Here is a 20,163-nt window from a genome sequence, read left to right as displayed (position 1 = left end):
CTGGATTTATTATATTTTAATATCACCTGTAATATTTAAATGAATGTCCCTAATTATTTTAATGAAATTTCTAGTTTTCATTTCAATTATGCAATTATTTGACTCTGTGATTTAAAACAAATAGTTTTTTATGCCATTGTTAGCTTCGTTCTCACTTTTTTGAGAATGTTTCTACTCAGCTTCCAGATTTCTTCAACAAAAGATGGGCTTCATCCCACAGGCACAGTTGTTTAAGATAGGACTGATCTCTCATATTTTCAATGTGTTTTAAGTGGGCATAACAATCACCTAAAAATATTTCACCAAATAATTTACTTTCATGCTACAATATTATGCTAAGAACCAATTCCCCAAAACTCATTTTCTTTAAACAAGGATGAAAATGCACTTAGGCATGGATTTCCTGTTCACAGCCCCAGCTGTAATTTCAGCTTTAATATAATTATTATTTCTGTGTTTACTAAGCCTTACTAAAGTGCTTAGTACAGAGCCAGTAAGTGCTTAGAAAACTTGCTAATAGAGCACAACTTAGGACAGTAATTATGGTTCCTCTTAAAAAGCAGAGTTTAACAAAGTGCCATTGTTTTCCAAGTCACGGAAGTAGAAGAATGCTCAAAATAACTGTGAACCTAGGAAAAAAAAGATTAAGACACTGACCTGACCAAAAAAAAAAAAAAAAAAAGATTAAAAAAAAGAAGCAAATCATACATCCCAGGAAACAGAGGAAAAAATTCACATCAGAAGTAAGTCTTTATCATGGATAGTTAATTATTTGCTTATTTGGTTGTATCCCTGCATTCCTAAAAAAAGGCTTGATTATAGGGATTGCCTGCTGCTCTGTTTTTGGGGTTTTTTTTCCTTTAACATCGACAGGAATAAACATCAAATTCTTCATGACTGCATTACTTTTTAATTCAGACTAAGCTTAGAAATTAAATCTTTGTTCTAGACAAAGGGGCATATTTCTCAGCTACCTCAATATTATTCAGGCATAGAATTTACCACCCACTGACCAGCAGCCACAAAGTCTAACATTCTCCTACACTACAGAGAAAATTTAGAGAATCATAGAATCATTTTGGTTGGAAAAGACCTTTCAGGTCATCCAGTTAAACCCATCACTGCCAACTTCATCACTAAACCCTGTCCATAAGTGCCCTACCTACATCCCTTTTAAACATCTCCAGGGATGGTGACTCAACCACTTCCCTGCACAGCCTGTTCCAATGCTTAAAAACCCTTTTGGTGAAAAAATTTTACCTAATAGCCAATCTAATCCTCCTCTGGTACAACTCGAGGCCATTTTCTCTTTTCCCATCATCTGTTACATGCAAAAAGAGACAAACCCCCACCTCGATAAGAACTTTTTTTCCCTTCTAAAATAAGTCATAATCAAATGAGAAAAGATCCTGAAGTAGAAAGACTATAAAGAAGTTAGCAATTTCAAAGTTAAATTTAACACAAAATGATCCCAGGAGTTCACAATAGCAGCAGCTAAAATGTAGGTGGTGATTTTTTTGGTGCAGAAGTGGGTAGAGATTTTTAGTGCACTTTATATTTAAATTAGCTCAAAGTGTTCGACTGAATTACCTACATGGTTAGATGGTATCTAACCATCTCAAATAATTACACAAAGGCATGTGATCTTCCATCTGACTAATGATCCCAAAACCTTTCTTCTAGAGGGAAGCTAGCATGACATTGAGCAGGGGACAAATCACAAAAAAATGAGGACAATCAGAAAGTTACTTTTGCTTCAGTCATAAATAATGTGAAAAATTTGATGCAGCTGCTCCACAGGGACTCTGTAATGCAAAGACAGAGAATTTTGATATCCTGTTCCTCTACCTCATGCTGCAAAAAATGCTTGCCAGGATATATCAAATCAGTATCGACCTTTACAGATAAGCAGCATATCATGGAAGTTTGAGTTGAATCTTGAGAAAAATAACATGCATGAAACACTTAGATTTAAAACACCATGTAATAAGGGGTGGGAGAAGAGAGAGAGATTACAGTGAGCAAGATGCCAAGACTGATGATAAGGCAGAGGGGAGCATTGTTTGGAATAAAAATATGTTGTCACAGCTAGAACCTGATAAAAAATTCGTACAAGATGGAAACTAGATCTTTAGTGCTCGTAAGAAATGAAGACCATTCATCCTGTATGCCAAGTTTATAGACCAGGAAAGCACTTCAACAGAAAGGAAATCTGTTTTTAAGAGTATAAAACAAGTGTTTCAGAGTAGAATCCTCAAAATCTGATACAGAAAATCCATTGGTTACAGAAACATAATTATGTAGCAAAGGAGGAATACAGTTTTTAGATGGCATCCAAATGTGTCATAACTCGATCCTGCAAATGATTCACATCACTGGAATTGCAACTGTGCTCAAGTTTTCAAATTACTACTCAAAATGTTCACAGGACATCTCACTCTAATAATCAAGCATCAATTAAAATCTGCAGATGGCAAAATTTAATGATGCAATTAAGTAATTTTGGTTATTTCTCAAGCTGAAAATTATCACACATACAAATACACTCGAGATAAAGCCAGATTCTGCCTTTTCTCCTTTTTTTTTTTTTTTTTTTTCTTGCACAGGTTTAGTTACACCTTTTGTCACTTTTATGAAATGAGGCCACTTTTACTTTGCTGTTTTCCCTGGAGCAGATACTGCAGCCTTACCCCAGAGCCAGCAGATGAAAAGTGTCATCCAGCCTGTCTGCAGCATTTCAGCTCCTGGCCTCTCCTGCCCATTTGCTCCTGGGCTCTCACTTGCTCTTCCTCTGATCCCTGGAGGATCTACTTTCTTGTCAAGACCAAACAGAAGAAGAGGGATGAGTCATGAAAATGGGTAGGTGACCACAAGAGAGAGACAAATGTAATGCTGCAAAAAGAAAAAAAACCCCAGCCATCATTCAATGAAAACACATTTATTACGGTCTGGTGGTCAGAAACACATTAAAAATGTAAATAAAAGCCACCCTAAAGTAGTCCTGTAGCAAACCCACAATGCTGGAGCTAAGATAAAAGGAATGAGGAGTAATAAATTTATAAAAGCTGACTCACAAAATAAACAGAGAGAGGGATGTCTTTTCAGAGAAGAACTGAGCAACTGAGGGGATATTAGGATAAAACTAAATAAATGTTGAGTTCATAATAAAATTACATTACACAAGAAACTTTTTTAATGGCATGTTTATAGTGCTCTATTTAGACTGTACTACTGAATGTCTGAAATGTTGTAAAGGCAGGAAAAGGCAAAGAAAGTTGAAACAGCAAACTAGTAGCGGCTCTTGAACATATGGCTCACAAAACAAAATTAAAAATATTTGTATTCTCCCTGAGGAAATTGAATTTAAAAGTGAGCACAGCTCTGCATAAATACATGGGATCAATGAGTAGGCAAGTTAAGTGTTTAATTGAATACTGTGCAACAGATACAAGCTAACAAATATGGCACAGTTTCTTTCAAAACTTTTAGACTTATGCAGTTTAAAAATTAATTTAAAATTTGCATTCTAAAGCCTTTTGCACTCACAGATAATAGTATAATAATGAAATACATGTGTGTGCATGAGTGTGTGTGTGTATGTACATATATATATATAGATTGCCTATATATACATTTATAAACACATGGACACATATAATTATCCCAATTTACAGATAAAATTATTTTGTACAAATAATTTGGACCATAGACTGCAAAAGTGGTGAACTACTAGGGAAAAAAAAAATAAAAATCCATATTCATCTTAATTCCCAACAGCCATTTATAAGAACTTGCAATAAGTAGCATTCAAAAAAATTATTTATAGCACACTCTCTCCATTGGTGTCTTGATTTAAAATCTTAAAATATCCTACCTGAGCTATTAGATAACTTTTATTACTTCTGAAGTTGTCAATAATAGATTTATGGATGATTCCTAAGTTGGGAAATTCACATATATTTATTAGAGTTAATTATACAACAGCACAAGGTATTGTCAAAATACATTAGTTGTGATGCAAAATTGTAAGTGATTTGGTCAACTTGATCAAATCAAGGAGGGTTGCACCCTGCTGCAGGAAAAGAGTCACTTGAAAAACAGAGGAAGTTTTAACTCCCTGGAGATCTACTTTGTATATCCTTGAGGAGCTCTTGCAACATGAGAAAGTACTTTACAAATCCTAATTAATTGGGAAGGATCAGAAAATTCAGTCCTAATTCAGTGCTATTTCCTGCATCTACTTCAAACAAGTTTTAAATTTCCTAAGAGGGTTAAGTTTAAAATAATTCCATACAATAGGTTTCGGATACTTTTCCAAGGTATGTCCAGTCCCAATTCTTTACTAATTGCTCCTGCACAGATATTAAAGTGTCCAGAAACTTTCCCCTCTCTTTTGCTGGCAATCCTGACCTTAGACATGCAGGCAGCCAGGTCACAGTTCAACAGGAGGAAATGTTCAATACAAATCCTGGCCAGCAGCAGCCAGCTCCTTGTCCCTGCTGCATCCCTCCCCTGCTCCATGCTGTGCTCACACAGCTGTCAGCCCGGGCCAGGGAATGAAATGGGATAAAAGAATAAAGGTGAGGAGAAGGAGGCTTTATTTTTAATCTAAATCAGCTCCCTGATCTGATTTGATGCACTTCACACTCTCACAAGCAATTTTCAGGGACTTGGCAACAGCAGATATGGTCAGGGAAAGGTACTACTTAAACTGTCATTGAGGTATCAGGGAACTATATTCTCATTTTGTGCTTTAACCAGCTGACAGCTCGGGAGGAGAGTAAGCAAGATAGGAGATAGACATGGACAACTCACTCCATCCCAGTATATTGCCACTTTGGCTAAATTCCCCTAAAAATGCCCATTTTATTTTCTCACTTCTTACCGTCCTGAGACTTCATAAGCTTTCTAAGTTATCAGTGTCAGATGGGTTCAAAGTGAGATTACAACATTCAGCACATTTTTAACCACTCATTTAGGTAACACAGCTAAAAACATCTTCTACACACTTTGAGGAAAACAAAGGCTACATTAAAATTAGACATCCTCCAATATTTCACCTTAAATATATAAAGAAAAACTATTTGCCAACATCTCACCAAATTAATATTACTCTATTGATTTAAAAAAAAAAAAAAATCTGTCTCCCAGTATAATAATTCATGGGGAAAATGAACTCTCTCACATGCAGTCTGAAAGAAAGGTCTTTTCTCCTGGGTTTGACACGTTTTGTTGCTTTTCCATAAATGCTCACAGCCAGGCAGATTGTAACTCCATGGATTAGCTCTAATTAAATTTCAAAATTGCAGTTGCAGCAGCGTGGCCTGGCATGAGGCAATGAATGACTCGGGCTCACAGGCTGAGCACCTGAACAAGGAGCTCCTTGAGCAAGGCATTGATATTGTCAGAGTAGATGGAAAAGAAAGCTTTGAGCACAAGCAGCCACCTGAGCTCTCCCTGTGAACAGAAACATTTGCCACCAGTAACTCTCCATTTCAGAATCATCAGGGCTTAGGTCATCCCTGAAATTAGGATTTTATGTCATCCCCAATTTTTTGAATATATATTAGTAACAACAACGTTTTTATATGTAATAATCCCTTATATTCCAATCTATTTTTACCCACAGATACAATGGTGTAGAATTTACTTGCACTATATTTTCAGCCAATCTTCATCACTATCAAGTGTAACATATTTCTTTCACTGTAAAACCCCAGAAAATCTTTTCTTAAACAAAATATTTTCTTAATGGCTTCTGTGTGAATGCTAAGTCATCAAAATTGTAGTTTGTTATCATTTTTTATTGATATTATGATTGTGCTAATGAAATATAAATTGAAATGGAGCAAATTTTTCTGCTTTGTTTTGACTTATCAAAGCCAAATACAGTTCTAAAGTCTCTATTTCAACTTTGCTATAAGTACTTTTCCATATCCTCACTTACATATCATTTTCTGATACTATTACTAACAGAAATGAGGCAATTTTAGAAATAATTCTGCTACACAATCTGACACATGCAGCTATCACAGTTCAGGCAATAGGGAGCCAGGGGTTTCTGGCTACTTACATGTCACTGGTTATGTTCTGGCCCAAGTCTAGCCTTCAGTATATTTAAATCCAACATCCTAACAGCTGACACTGAAATTAAAAATTTTAAAACAGGGGCAGTTCAAATAAGGAAAATCATTCTCCATTTTGAGACTCACATTTAGCTTCCACCACAGGACCTCAAATTACTTCTAAAAGAGGGAAAAAAGAAATATCACATAAATTTTGTACTACTTTCTCACCTGTACTTTTGTTTTCTATCACAACAATTAGAGAAGGGAAGTTCCTGTACCAAAGTTTGGAGCAGAGACATTTGGTCTGTAGAGTGACTGGGTTATTCTATTTGAGTAATGGTCCTTGGAAATGGAATATTGTGTGCTACTGAGGGCCAAATCTTCAGATGGCATAACTCCACTGAATCAGTGATATGGAACACAAACACTCTGAGCAAAAGATGTGTCATTTTGTGGTTGGAATGCACCACCCACATTTTGTGTGTTGTTGTAATTCAGCTGGATAATAACTACTAACAGCTGAAAATTAAGTCCTTCCAGGAAAATGAAACCATCTTCTAAGCAAATAGTCCAAAGAGCAACTAATTTGAAAAATTAAGTACCTTATACGCTACTCTGGCAAAAATTTCTAGCAGTTCAGCACTGAGATTATCCTATGGCATTTTTGACTCCACAATAGTATTTATTGGTAAGAGAACACCATAAATTCCTATCCATTAGCATGTATGATTTGATATTAAGCTGTGTTTTCCTGAGCTCAGCTGTCAGTTAATGTGGGTATTTCCATATGACAGAAGATACTCATGAGGAATCATGTGCTGGGACACCCAAAAGGTGAGCAGGAGTAAATGGGAAGTTTATTAATAGTACATACCATGCAACAAGGATAGATTTTTGACTTCCAAAAAACTGATAAAAAGAGGGGGGAATGGAAAAAGATTAATACAAAAAGTCAGAATTGCAAGAAAAAAATACAGAAGCCAAATTGTGTTAAGAATAAAACTAAATAATTGCTCATCTAATTCAAAACTGAGCAAGTTGTAAATGAATTCTGCAATAAGAAACTGATTAAGTGGTTAAAAAAACTAGGAGAGGGAAATTTTTCACAATTACCACTGGATGATTTCTCATTTTCCCATTTGCAGAAAACCTAGACAATTTCAAACTAAACCCATAGGAATAAAAACTATCATTTGCTCCTAAGCATATTCAGTTCTGACTGCCTGCTCTTATTAACCAGCTTGTCACCAGAAAATGTTCCTTATTAAATTGTACAAGTAATAAATTGTTATTATCATAATGTTTCTCTGTTTCTCTTCATATTAATGTAACCAGACTGGCATTGTATTTTCTATACTTTGCACTTTCAATGTAAACATTATCAATTAATTTCATTACAAAACTGATGTTTGTGGTGTTAGTTCAATTTTTCCACTACCAGCTTTGCTCTTTCTCATGCAATCCAGGTGATGACACTCTGACAGACAAAACAATCTCTGCTACCAGGCTGTGGTCATATTAGAGTCAACACAAATTTCACACAGGAAAGCCAAATGGAGAGGCAGCAACTTTTGAGAGCAACAGAATTCAAAGCTTACTTCCATAATTTCAGAACACAGAGAGGGAAATGGAATATCTTGCTAGAGCTAGCAAAGTTTATTGCAAAAGTACTTTGAGATTAGTCGTGTTAATGATCTACAACACATTTTCTGCTCTCTACAAGGAAAATTGGTAAAGCATGAAAAGAGAAGGGAGGGAAGGGAACATCTTACCCAGAGTGAGATCAGAGCTGAGGAACTAAATAAAGGAATTAAATTTAACAATGGTACCAAAACTGAGACAAAATTATAAATGCAGTTTTTACAACTTAATGCTTTGCTCTGGTACACTAATGCTGACAAATTTGAGAGTCCTTCAGTGTCTATTTCAGAACATTATTTTCATACATTGTGGTTTACATTTCTGTTTACATCAGAAACCCAGAAACCTTTTAATGGCTACTGGCTCATGTCTTCCATGGTACTTCCACAGTAGATAAAATGATTTAGGATTAAGAGAGGGAATACTGACATAACAAGAATTCCAGGATGCCTTACCTCTCTAAAAAAGACATGATTCCTTGCGGAGAGGAGAAAGGAAACATGAAGAACATTTTGTTACAATTTCAGGAATCAGAATTCTCTTTGGAAAACAGCCACTTTTGCATGCTTGGAGATAATCCTTCTTTTTGTGACCTGCTCTCTTCCCCAGTATCTTTTTATATCCAGTTCCTGAATAATAAATCTATAGCACAAACTTAACTTTCCCTTAGACAGCATCTAAAGAAAGAGCACTTGTGCTCTTCAGCCTGGAGGAGTCTGAGAGGAGACTTCCCTGCAGCTCCAAATTCCTCATGAGGGGAAGAGGAGCTGCAGGCACTGATCTCTGCTCTGTAGTGACCAGGGACAGGACCCATCTTTCCTAACAACCATCACACAGCAATAGAGAAAGACAAAGAATGTTTTTAACACATAATGTTCACATCTGTTTCCTAAACTTTCAAGTTCATGTCTTTAATTTGTTTTGGTCATGATATTCCTGAAGTAATCCACATCATCTATATAATAACAGCAAACAAATCTCTAAACCTGCTTTTTACAAAGGCATAGCTGTAGTCAACTACAGTCAAATATAGTCAACTACATGCAAATTCTCAAAAAGCATGTTGCCACCTGTTATTGCTAATGATTGGAAGATGTTCAGTACCAGGAAAATATATTTTGAAAATGGTGAGATGCAAGGATATTGGGCTGTCTTAGTCTTATTTGGGAAAGGACATATTACAATTAGCACTTCCTGACAATCTCAAACCAGAGAATTATTTCCCTGATCCTCATAAAAACAGGAATAATAATTAAAGGCGCCAGAAACACCAGAAATGGGGGAAAACATTTAAAGCGACTTTTATCTCAAAGATATATGTTATTTTTGCAATTTTATTTTAGAAAATATTAAAAAATATATTATTATTAACTGCACAAAAAGTAATCTTTTGAAATGGATAGCTTTCTTAAAGAAATAGCTTATTTAAGAACTTTTAATTCATGACTAATAATTTATCTATAGATTATGACTATAAATTATCAATATTCACTTCATCATATCGAATAATTTTCAAAAAACTCTAGTACATTTTTCTGATTCTTCTAAAATAATGGGCAGAAGAATCTCAGTTTAAAACTGGGATCTCTGCCCATTCCATATTTTGTAATGTTTGACTTCTACTTTTCACAATGCTGTTCAGAATGGAGGCCAGACAAAAGGTCCTAATCAAGGAACTCAAAATGCTTTACTAGACAAGGGGAGTAAAGCAGCACCATTCACATTCCAGAGAAGACAAGCCATTGTCAGAGGGAGATTTTAAATCAATTGCCTGAGGTCACAAGTTGAGTCACTGGTGCAGACCTTTCCTAAAATTAAAACAAAATCCCCCATTATTGCAGTTTGAATGAGCAAACACCCTTAGCATACTTTAATCTTCATATACTAGAGATGCTATTTGCAGCACACCTGGAAAAAGACTCCAGGTCTTGATGGTGGTTAATAATTTGTGCTTCCAGGAGCAGCACACTAAGATGCAATCTGGATCATTGCTTTTCTTGTGAATTTAAACAGGCAGACACATTTTAGTGCCAGTGTTCTGATGACTGTCTGACACAGAACCAGAAGTTCTCTGTATCACAGCCTGCCTGCTGCAACAACTCTGCTCCAATTTTCAAGTTTCCATCACAAGTTCTCTCTCACAGACTTATGTGGGTGCAAGGGACCCACAGGCCTCGTGAAAACAGAGCAACATTTCCTTTCACATCTTCAGACTCTCGAGCTCTAAGCATTTATTTGACCACATTTACAAGTTCTAAAGGGCATCTGTTGATTCTGCATTGTGCTCTTTTAAAAATGGACTTTTAAATGCAACTTTGAGCCTACATCTGTCTCTGTGAAAAAATAACATATATCCTTCTCTTCTGTGTGAAGGTTTAGTCTGTGTGAAGGTAGCAGCCAAGAAACCACTAATTTTTCATGCACTGCAACAGATCTTCTTAACACTGATATTTACATACTATTGGTTTGTTATGTTTGGCCATCTGTTTGTGGGTGAAATACTGTAGGCATATTTCATTTTCTTAAAAAGCTTACCAAAATATTCTCTCTTTCTCTCCATTTTTTTTCCCTTTTCCCTCATAAATTCTCTATGTTCTTTTCATCCTGTTGAGGAAATGCTACATAATGATAATCCAAGTTATTCATATTACTCTTAGTGAAATATCAGCTATGTGTTTCTTTAGGGTCTGAATTACTGAATGCATAATTCTAAGAACTTTGTGTTACTCTAGAGACTTAATTTTTACACTTTTGCAGTTAACTGGGAAGCATGATTTCACATAGCTTAACTCTGTATTCCTCTATTTAAAATCTTCTAAACAATGCCAATGATTTTGAACTGGTTAACACCTTCAAACAGCAGATGAAGATTACTCAAAAAAATACATATCAGACAAAGACAATGTAAAATCTACGTTTCACTTCAAAATCAGCTAGAAGACCTCCTATACTAATACCCTGGAAGCAATATCATGTATAAATCCTTTAAGAGCAGCTGCTTTGAACAGAGTAGCTGATCTGAAATGCCCTGTGATTTAAATCCAAGTCATACACAAAGTAATCCTCAAACAACTGAATCCCATTTAACTTCTCAAAACATCTGAATTTGCATTTAAGAAAAGCAAGCATTTTAAAAATCCTACTTTTAAATACACATTTAACCTTAATCTCTTTTTCTGACTCTTTCTTGGAACATACCACCTGTATATCCATCTCAATTTTATGCTCATGTAAATACATATATTTGAATGTATAATGTAGGCAGCTTGCTAAGGACAGATTTAAATGAGAATTTCTCTCAGTTCTAAGATTACCACTACAACCCTCAACTTCTGATTAGTTTGGACAGCAATGCTGTATCCATGCTCTATGCTTTTTCAGCTGGTAAGCAGAAAATACTTATTTGGCTTTAATTTTTTCTTTCCCAATACAAGAAAATTACAAAAAGTCAAAACCAACCAAACAAAAAAACAACCAAAATGAAGTAAATCCCATTTACCACCAAGCCCCAAAAAGGACACTTCACAATTCATATTGAGAGAACGGTGGATAGCCAAATAATAAGATAAAATTTATAGAAAGGCATCCCAGTGTCATATCCACACTTAGGCCTATTGTTCTGGTACTCATTTGCAAACAGGGGTTGGGTTGGTGCAGATTTGTGTGTGAAAAGTCCTGATTCAGATTACTCCTCCTGGACTGAAATGAAGAGAAATTTAATTTTTTATTAGTCTAGCACTATTCTAAACATAAAATGGCTCAACTCCACTACATGCATTTCTAGAGCTGAATATCAAGAAAGCAGCTCAGGAAACTGTTTTATTTACTGGCCTTATATGAGTGGCTCTATTTTTCCTATCAGCTCAAATCCATGACTGGGGGAGATGACTCTACTTTCTAGCCTGCCTTATATCATGCCAGTAGAGTGAAGCTGCCAGCTTCAAATGAATTTATTAATTGCACAGTTTATCAAAGGCACTGATTCCTAACCCTGAAGTCCACAACCATGAGCATTCAAAAACTAGTAGTTCTCCAGTTTCTCAATTTTCACCTGTTTAACATGCCAGAATAGGTAAAAAGGACCATTTTTCATTCATTCATTCTTCAGTCATACCAGTTCAAAGGCCAGTGTCTTTACTGAGCCACTTGAAAAAGCAGCAAAGTAGAGGCAAACATCTACTTGTGTCAGCTTTACTACAGCTGTACTACAGAGAAGGTAACTTCCACAAAGGGCAAGGATAACAAGTTGGAGATGACATCTAACTCCAACAAGATTCACCAGCAATAGCCCTCAGAGATCTCAGTGACTCAGGAAGATAACACCCATGCTCAGTATCTCCTTATCTTTAACAGAGCACTTACAAGTTCAAAAAATGGAAAAAAGTTTTAAAAAAGAGGTGCAGTACTTGGTCAAACAGTAACAAAGTAAGCTAATTTCAGCTTTCCATCTCCTCAGCTGCTTCTGACTGTCTGATGCTACTTTGTCTGTCTCCTAAGAAAGGATAAAAGTAGTAATTAATCTGGTTGTAAATGTAAAGGTTTTTAAAAAAGGTTTGTTAGTAATGATATTTTTTACAGAGTGATGACACACTCCTATTATATTGTGTTGTATTGTTTGTATCATAATGATGTCTATTCAAGCCCTAAGAAAATCTTGTGAACCTTGTAAAGTTATTTCTATGGAACAACATTTAAAATAAAATCAATAAATAATGTGACCTGAAGATACTGTGAGCTGCTCACGCTGCCTATCTTATTTCTAGTACAAGTCTCCCCTAGGCTCATAAACTTCCTGTCACTTGTCCAGTAGACTTCAACAGAAATTTGAATAATTCAGCTGGACACAGTGGGACAAGTGAGCTCAAAAGTAAACAGTGAGAAATAGTCCTAGGATGTGATTGGAATTCTGATTATTTTCAAGTACTGCAGCCATTGAAATAGCCAAAATGAAAGTGACATTCCAAGGATAGTGTATTTCTACATGAGATTCTAAAATGTTTTAGAAGTTATCTTTCTTCCCCTCTGACAGTTAGTAGTTGTAATTCAGTCACTTACTCAATTTTTATGATATCAAAGATTTTTTTTCCCCTTTTGTTTTGTATGTCAGGCTATTAAACTACCCTGTGGCACACAGAGGGTCATAGAATAATAATAAAAATTAAAATTATTTGAAGAAATAACAGAGAATAAGGGAAGCATTACATTTCTTTTTTTCTTGCTCTCTGTTTCCTTGCATTTCACTGCCTATGAAGCAAAGTGCATTTGAACTTTGGATGGGGGAAAGAAAACCAGAACATCTCCCCTTTGAAATGGCTACTGGATGAGGATTCACAATTTCTTATTTGTTCTTAGTGATATGGTTACACCTGGATAAGAACAAATAAAGGCACAAAATAAAATACACTCTTAGTTATCTACATTGCACAGCTATGAGAAAGAAGTAAAAAGAGAGAAAGAGAGAGGAATGAACAGTTATTCAGTAAATGTAGGACCTTATAATTAATACAGTGATGTCTCATCACCATCACTGAGCTGATCAATATCACAATCAATATTCTCACTTGCAACTTCATGGGTATTTAAGGAGAACAAGTCATCACACACACTTAAACCCCCCACCAGCCTTCCTTATATAAATCATGCTCTGCACTGAAGGCAAATAACAAAAGCTCATCTGATCAACTTTTCTAATGCTTACCTAGAGGAAATTAGCTTCCATCACTTAAAGTAATTCAACACCTGAAACAAAAAATTTCCAGTTCTGCTGAATAAGGAAAAAGAAAACCATCTTTCAACTTCCACAGTTGTACTTTACTCACCAGAATAACTGTTTGCTCCAATTCTTATTCAAAAGCTCCCTCAAATTTTTAACTTGTGCATCCAAGAAATTACTCTGACAGGTTTTTTTCCCAAAATATCATTTGACATACCCTACAGACTGACAAGCAAACATCTAAGAAGGATCTGAACATTAAAACTTGCTGATGAGCCACAGATGCCATGGCAGCAGCAGCAGCAACCAAAGTAGTGACTCTCTTCTTGCTCTCTGAAGTCTCTCAGTTATTTCTTTAACAGTCATTATCATCATTCCACTGTCTCATATTTCTATATGCAAAACTGTTCCAATATAATCTTGTATTTTGACCTTTTCCTATCCACAGAGAAACTGGTTTTGATGGGAGTCTGTTTTACAAACAGAACGAGCTGGACAATGAAATTGGTTATTTGCATGTCTTAATATTGGCTGACATCATGACATACACTTGGAAAAAGAGCAAACATAACATGCCTTTCCCTGGGGAAATCCATCTTTCCGCCAGGTGAAGCAAAACTCACTCCTCAGCTCTTTTAGCACAGGGGATATGCTGAACAGCCCTGATTCAATTGCAGAGACAGTGGCATTGTGTGCTGCTCAATTTGCCACCGTGCTCCGCCGCTGTCCTCCCCGACCCACAGAGACGGAGACTCATGAAAACAGAAACCACATTTGAAAGAAAAACACTGCTCCTTGAAAGGTCAAGGATGTATTACACAGACTCCGAGCACAGATCATAAAGCAACACTAGACCAGTCTTGTTCTTTCATCTGTACTCGAAACCATTCAGTTGTTTTCTTGTTATAAAGAAAATATTGCAGACTGATCAGAACAATTTTCACGGTGAGCCAAATCTGACACGAGTGTGACATAGCAAAAGGATATGCAGGTACCTTCCACATATATCTACATGAACATTTGATTAATTTCATCCTGGATTAATGATAAAACATGCAAGTTCTGTTAAGCTTCTGAAAAGTTCCTATTTTTTTTTAAAGCGTACTTACACATGAATACACACACATTAAGCACTTTATATTAACTTAGAATAGACTGATAAAACATACTTTGGCTAATAACTTTCTGAAAAATATGTTGGTAATTATGCCAAATCCAAACATTTTCAAATTCCACTGGGAAGAGTTAGCAAAAATGATTCAATTTTGTTTCCAAAAAAATTCAAATTTTATAACAAGTACCGAAAGCTGTATTCAGGTGACAGCCTTTTTGAGCTTACATCTCTACCCTGTTCCCTTTTCTCCCTCTCAATTTATGGAAGTTCAGTAGCTAGGATATTTTCATGAATCCTAGTCTTGATCTTCTTTGGCCTTGGCAAAGAGGATAATCTTTAATTGTCCAAAGGTTTTTCCAAACATTCAAGACAGCGGGCCTTCCTTTGAAGAAATTCTATTTTCTAAAAATTTATTTAAAACATACTAGAGCAAAAACCAGAAGGAACAAGTATGGAACAATGCAATTAGATTGTGGATAACTACAATTAATCCTAATACTTATGTACTTTGTGAGAGTCATCTAACACCTTTTAATCATGTAATTTTATGCTTGTACTAAAATGTCCAGAAATTTTTTGTAGTTTTCTTTAAAAATCTGGAAAATTACTGGCTTCAGACTGACTCAGATGAATTTATCTTCAGGTGAACTTCTAAAAAAAGAAAATATTAGATGCTAGACACCAATGTAAAACTATATGTTAATCCCTAAGAAAGAAATATCAAGTTTCCCAGCTCAACAGTCAAAAATTTTCAGTATTAACAAAGAGATGAGAAGAAAAAGCATAGGAAGTTAAAGAAGAGTGAGAGGAATATGAAAAGACACAAAAGACTCCTTAAAATATACAGCAATGCACTTCATTCCCTCCAAGAAAGGAAAAACACATGAATGCATAATAAAAACAAGCATTAATATTGACTAGAACATAGTGAGAAGACTGGGAGTTCCTGTTCTCCCTGATTTACAATTCAGGAATGCATACTGAGAGAAAGAACATCAGTTTCAAACTTATAATCAAGGGTGGGGGGGGTTGTTGGTTTGTTGATTTTTTTTTCCCCAGATAGAACATATTGCTAAAGGATATTATTAAAACAGGAGAATTTTGCTCATTTAACAACAAATTGGAAAGCAAAACTTAATGACAACAAATCATTCTAGAAGTCCTACAAATGCAAATGAGAGCATTAAAATATTTGATCCCCAATTCTTGTTCTCTGATTTATATTTCTAGTTGCAAATAGAAATACAAGGAAAGAAAGGACTGCAATAAACAAGCTTGGAAGCCATAATCTAAAACAAAATTATTAAGTGCAATAATAATTAAAGATCAATAAAGATTACAGTAAGAAAGTAAGTGCTGAATATTATAAATTTTCTGATTCTTTAATGTTTCTAAAGATTGTTATATCCAGAGACAGATTATTAAACCATTGTGAAGACTTAAAGAATGTCTCAAAACACTGTCAAAGAAGGAAGTTCTCATAAGTTAAATGACCCTAACAGGTGCAGATGGTAAACAGGAAGGCATTATTTCCAGGGCTAAATGAAGGTGAAGGTTTGGAATGAGCACACTGGACAAATTTCCACTGAGGGAACTTGTGATAAGCATGGGATATATATACAAGGCTTGTATAAAAGTGGCCAGAAGACCACTTGGAGACCCCTAACACCAAGAATACCAGAAGAGCCAGCAAGATACTATAGGGATCCATGTGGTGGTGACTGCCTTTCTACTTAATCTCTCTCTCTCATTTACTGTTAAGTAAAATCTGTACTATTGACTTTGGCATATGTTCTCATTTTCACCTTAATCTGGGAAGAGACATCTTTTAATAATCAGATCCTCACAATCAAAAAGATCAAAGTGTGAAGCTGAATGATTTTGCAATAAATTTAGAGATTAATCATTCCACCACCTGCCCATTTTGCTCTGTATTCTCTGCAAGTGCACATCTACAGAAACAATCCCTACACACAGAGAGCTGTAGCTTGGGAGCATGGACACACAAGAGTAGCTTTTAATAGCTCTTCTAATAGCTTGTAAACAATGAGTGCTATAAAGGGTGATGAGTTAAGTAGATTCCATAAGAAATATTGCTGAATATTAATCATGAGGCATGGGATGAGATGAGACAAATCCTTAGGATGCTTTTCCAGATTTGCTGACTGTGAATGCCAAGAATGTGGCCATAGTCAGTACAACTTACATATAAATACATACATATATATGTTAAAAGTAGTACTATTAGCATGTTCTTACAGACTTAATATACTGGGATGTTACCTCTTGGCTTGTTTCTACGTGTGTTTATTGGAACAGAATGACAAGCTTCATCCTACTGAGAATTTTGGGCTTTGTTTCTCCTGAAATAACAAAGAAAATCAGTGCTCATTCTTTTCAGCTGCCAAATTTTCTGTCATCTCCTCTGTGACAACCAAGAAGTCACCCCCTGCAGGTATTCTCCCTGTGTATTGTAACCAGCCATCCTTCTGCTTTTAGCTGCTGCTGAATTGGAGCCCAGCAGTGATGCACATTCTTAGGTGTCATTGTTTGGTAGCCAGAAGAATGCAGCATGGAAATGAATGGGTTATTAGAATACACAAAGGTTGCAGTTTTCAGGCTTTACTGCTGAAGCCTAACAAAGTACATCACTCACCAGCCAGTTCAGGCTTTCAAGTTATTCTTTGCATTCTTATCAAACAGAAAGTTGCTTTCCCAATAAATGAATGCTGAGACTCTCTTGCACAAATCATTTGACTTAAAGAGACAATTCTTTCCTTCCTACTGTATATTCCATCCTGTTCATGCCCTGCTGGCATTTTTCAAGGGCTTTTATTCCCCAGTTTTGTCAATTTTGCTTTTAACATTGCTGGTGTAACACTTCTCTTCTGCATTTTCTAGTAAAGCCAGTTAATTTTCCCTATTGGCATCAATCATCCCTGGTTCAACAGAGACTACAGCCCTATGCTTTTGAAAACTGAAGGGTACAGACAGTCTGTTTATCCTGTGCTCAGGCCCTTTGCTGACCCTCAGTCAGTGCTTGGAAGGCACAGTGGGATAAAGCAGATGGAAGGGAGCTATCTCTGCACTATCAACTGCACAGGCAGCCTAATCTGAGGCCTCTCTCTTCTAGAAAACCACCTCACTTAAACCAGGTTGGTGCATCACCTGCCCTGTTTGCCCATCTCTCACACTAGAATTCTGACAGAAGTCTGCTTCACCCATTGCCTCTGCTGCACCTGAAGAGCTGCATCAAACATGAGCTTCTGTAAAGTAAAGGACTCTCCAGGTGTAAATGAAAACAGGATCATCTTTTATGATAAGTCATTCCTATAAAGGAGGACATAAAATATTCTGGTACCTTGATACAGATGGTCCCCCATGATCCCAGAAGTGGGTCATGCCAGTGTGGGTATCTTTCATAAAGGATCTGGTATCTCTTGACAAATTCAACAGAGACACTGTGAAGGAACAACTGAAGTTGCACCCACTCTTGCTTGTGAAAATGCACAATTGCTGCTGCCTTTCATTCAACTGCCTCATTGACACTGTCCATTAATTACCAAATTGAAATCACGCTGTTTTTTGTCTTGAAAAACAGCTTTGAGATTTAATTTATACTTTACTTGTTGTCACCTACCAATTGACCCCCAAAGAGGTTTTTCTCTGACCTTATTGAAAATCCTTAAAGCTGCATATTATGTTATGTATTGCACTATTTATAAAACATCTGTACCCCATTTGACTGAAAGACCTGGCAAATTGAAGTTTTGTTCATTCAACACGAATCTTCCAACTCAAATCCTGTCAGCACAGTACATTGCCTGATAGCTTTGTTTGTGTGCTGTTTGCCAAAATGATCATAATACTTTTTGATGCCAAACAAAGGAAACATTTTGAATATCATCTCTTCAAGTGTCTAGTAAAACAAAAGCCATCCTTTCAGTCTCTGAAGAATATTAATAAATATTCATCTATGCTATAACTAAATGGCATCTATGTTAGACTGGACATATTTTGATAGCTCAGAATCAGCAGAGAGAACTAATGCTATTTATTTTTGTCTTCCTGACAGAACATCTTATTTGATTTTCCTGCTCAGCATACAGTACTCAAACCTTGTCTTTGCAAAAGCAAACTCCACTTATTCACATTTTCTCTGTAATATTACATAGACATTCATATATAGAAAATTAAATATTTTTGTCTACTCTCACTCTGAGAATTTGTTCCCTTATGAATTAGAATATTTATTGTATTTTCATTCAAAATACATGGGGTAACACTTAATTCACTATTCCACTATTCTGTGTTTAACATGAGAAAAGGTCAACCTTATTTTTATCACTTTCTCTAGAAATTTTAACTACAGTTAACAGAAATAGAATATTTATGCACATTTGAGATGCTTCATTAATTTCATAAAATGTGGTAAAATATACTAATTTTTAATCTAGTTTAATACTTCAAAAAACTTATCCATACACTGATGTTTTTCCTTCCTCTTGGTCCATTCCACTGGAATATCAGCACATCCACAGATTTCTGCTGAGGTGAAGGCTGGTGGCAACTCCTGCAGAGAAAGGAAAAAAGAAAAAAAAAAAAAAAAAAGAAAAGGGAGGTTAATACCAAGATTTGACTGTTTTTTTAGTGCTGAGTGCTTCTGCTGCCTGATTGCTATAGAGAGTAAGAAGGAGCTGTTATTAGCAACTTGGGCAGGCAGAAACAGAAGGGAGAAAAGCATCCCCAGCTAAAATGAAGATTTCTGTTTGAACAGGAAGAAGGATGAAAGGACTGGTGGTGGCAGAGCAAGACAGAAAAGAAAAATAAAGGACAAAAAACTGAGGGAGAAGAGTGAATTTGACAAAAGTGGTGCATCATGGAGAGCCATATGGGAATCTCAGGCTTAATGGGATGGGGAATGCCATAGTCTGTGTGTCAGCACTTTCTAGTGCAGTACCTGCTCTCTGCCACAGGAAGATGCCTCACAGACTTGCAGCCTCTGATCAATGCCATATCCTCCTTCCCTCATGTTCCCAAGTCATGAGGAACCTACCAAGCCACTGATCAGTCAATAACTATGGGTTATTTTGTAAAAACACAACTAGAGTTCAAAATTCAGAACCAGCAAAAGTAAATGTGCAATAATTATAGACAGCATTTTCTAAAAATCTGCACAACTACTGTTATTGCAAACAGGCTGGCACTTCAACTGTTTTTAATCATTGATATTTTACACTGCCTATTATGCATTACAAACTGTATAGGGTCAATAGAACACAGCAATCTGTCATAACAGGATTTTTGTGGTCATCAGTAAGTTTGAATGATTCCCATGCAAAGATAGCAAGTTCTGTATTCATAGTAATTAAGGCTTCTACAAAAAAACCCCATTTTTTTAGGTTAGAGAGTAAAAGTATGATCAGATACAGTGTATGACATTCTAGATTTTTACTCATAGATAGCTGAGGTTTTCTCAGCAGAGACTTTCTGTAACCTTTTATATCTAATGGCATTTGATTTGTGAAACTCACTACATATTCAATTTAAGAGTAGCTTAAGTTGTGGTGGAATACAAGAATAATAATGAAACTCTAGATCTTATCACTAGAAATTTCAAATTTTTG

This window comes from Erithacus rubecula, assembly GCF_903797595.1.
Source record: "Erithacus rubecula genome assembly, chromosome: 1".
Classification (NCBI taxonomy): domain Eukaryota; kingdom Metazoa; phylum Chordata; class Aves; order Passeriformes; family Muscicapidae; genus Erithacus; species Erithacus rubecula.
The sequence above is the reverse complement of the archived record's forward strand: the minus strand, read 5'-3'. Positions refer to the sequence as shown.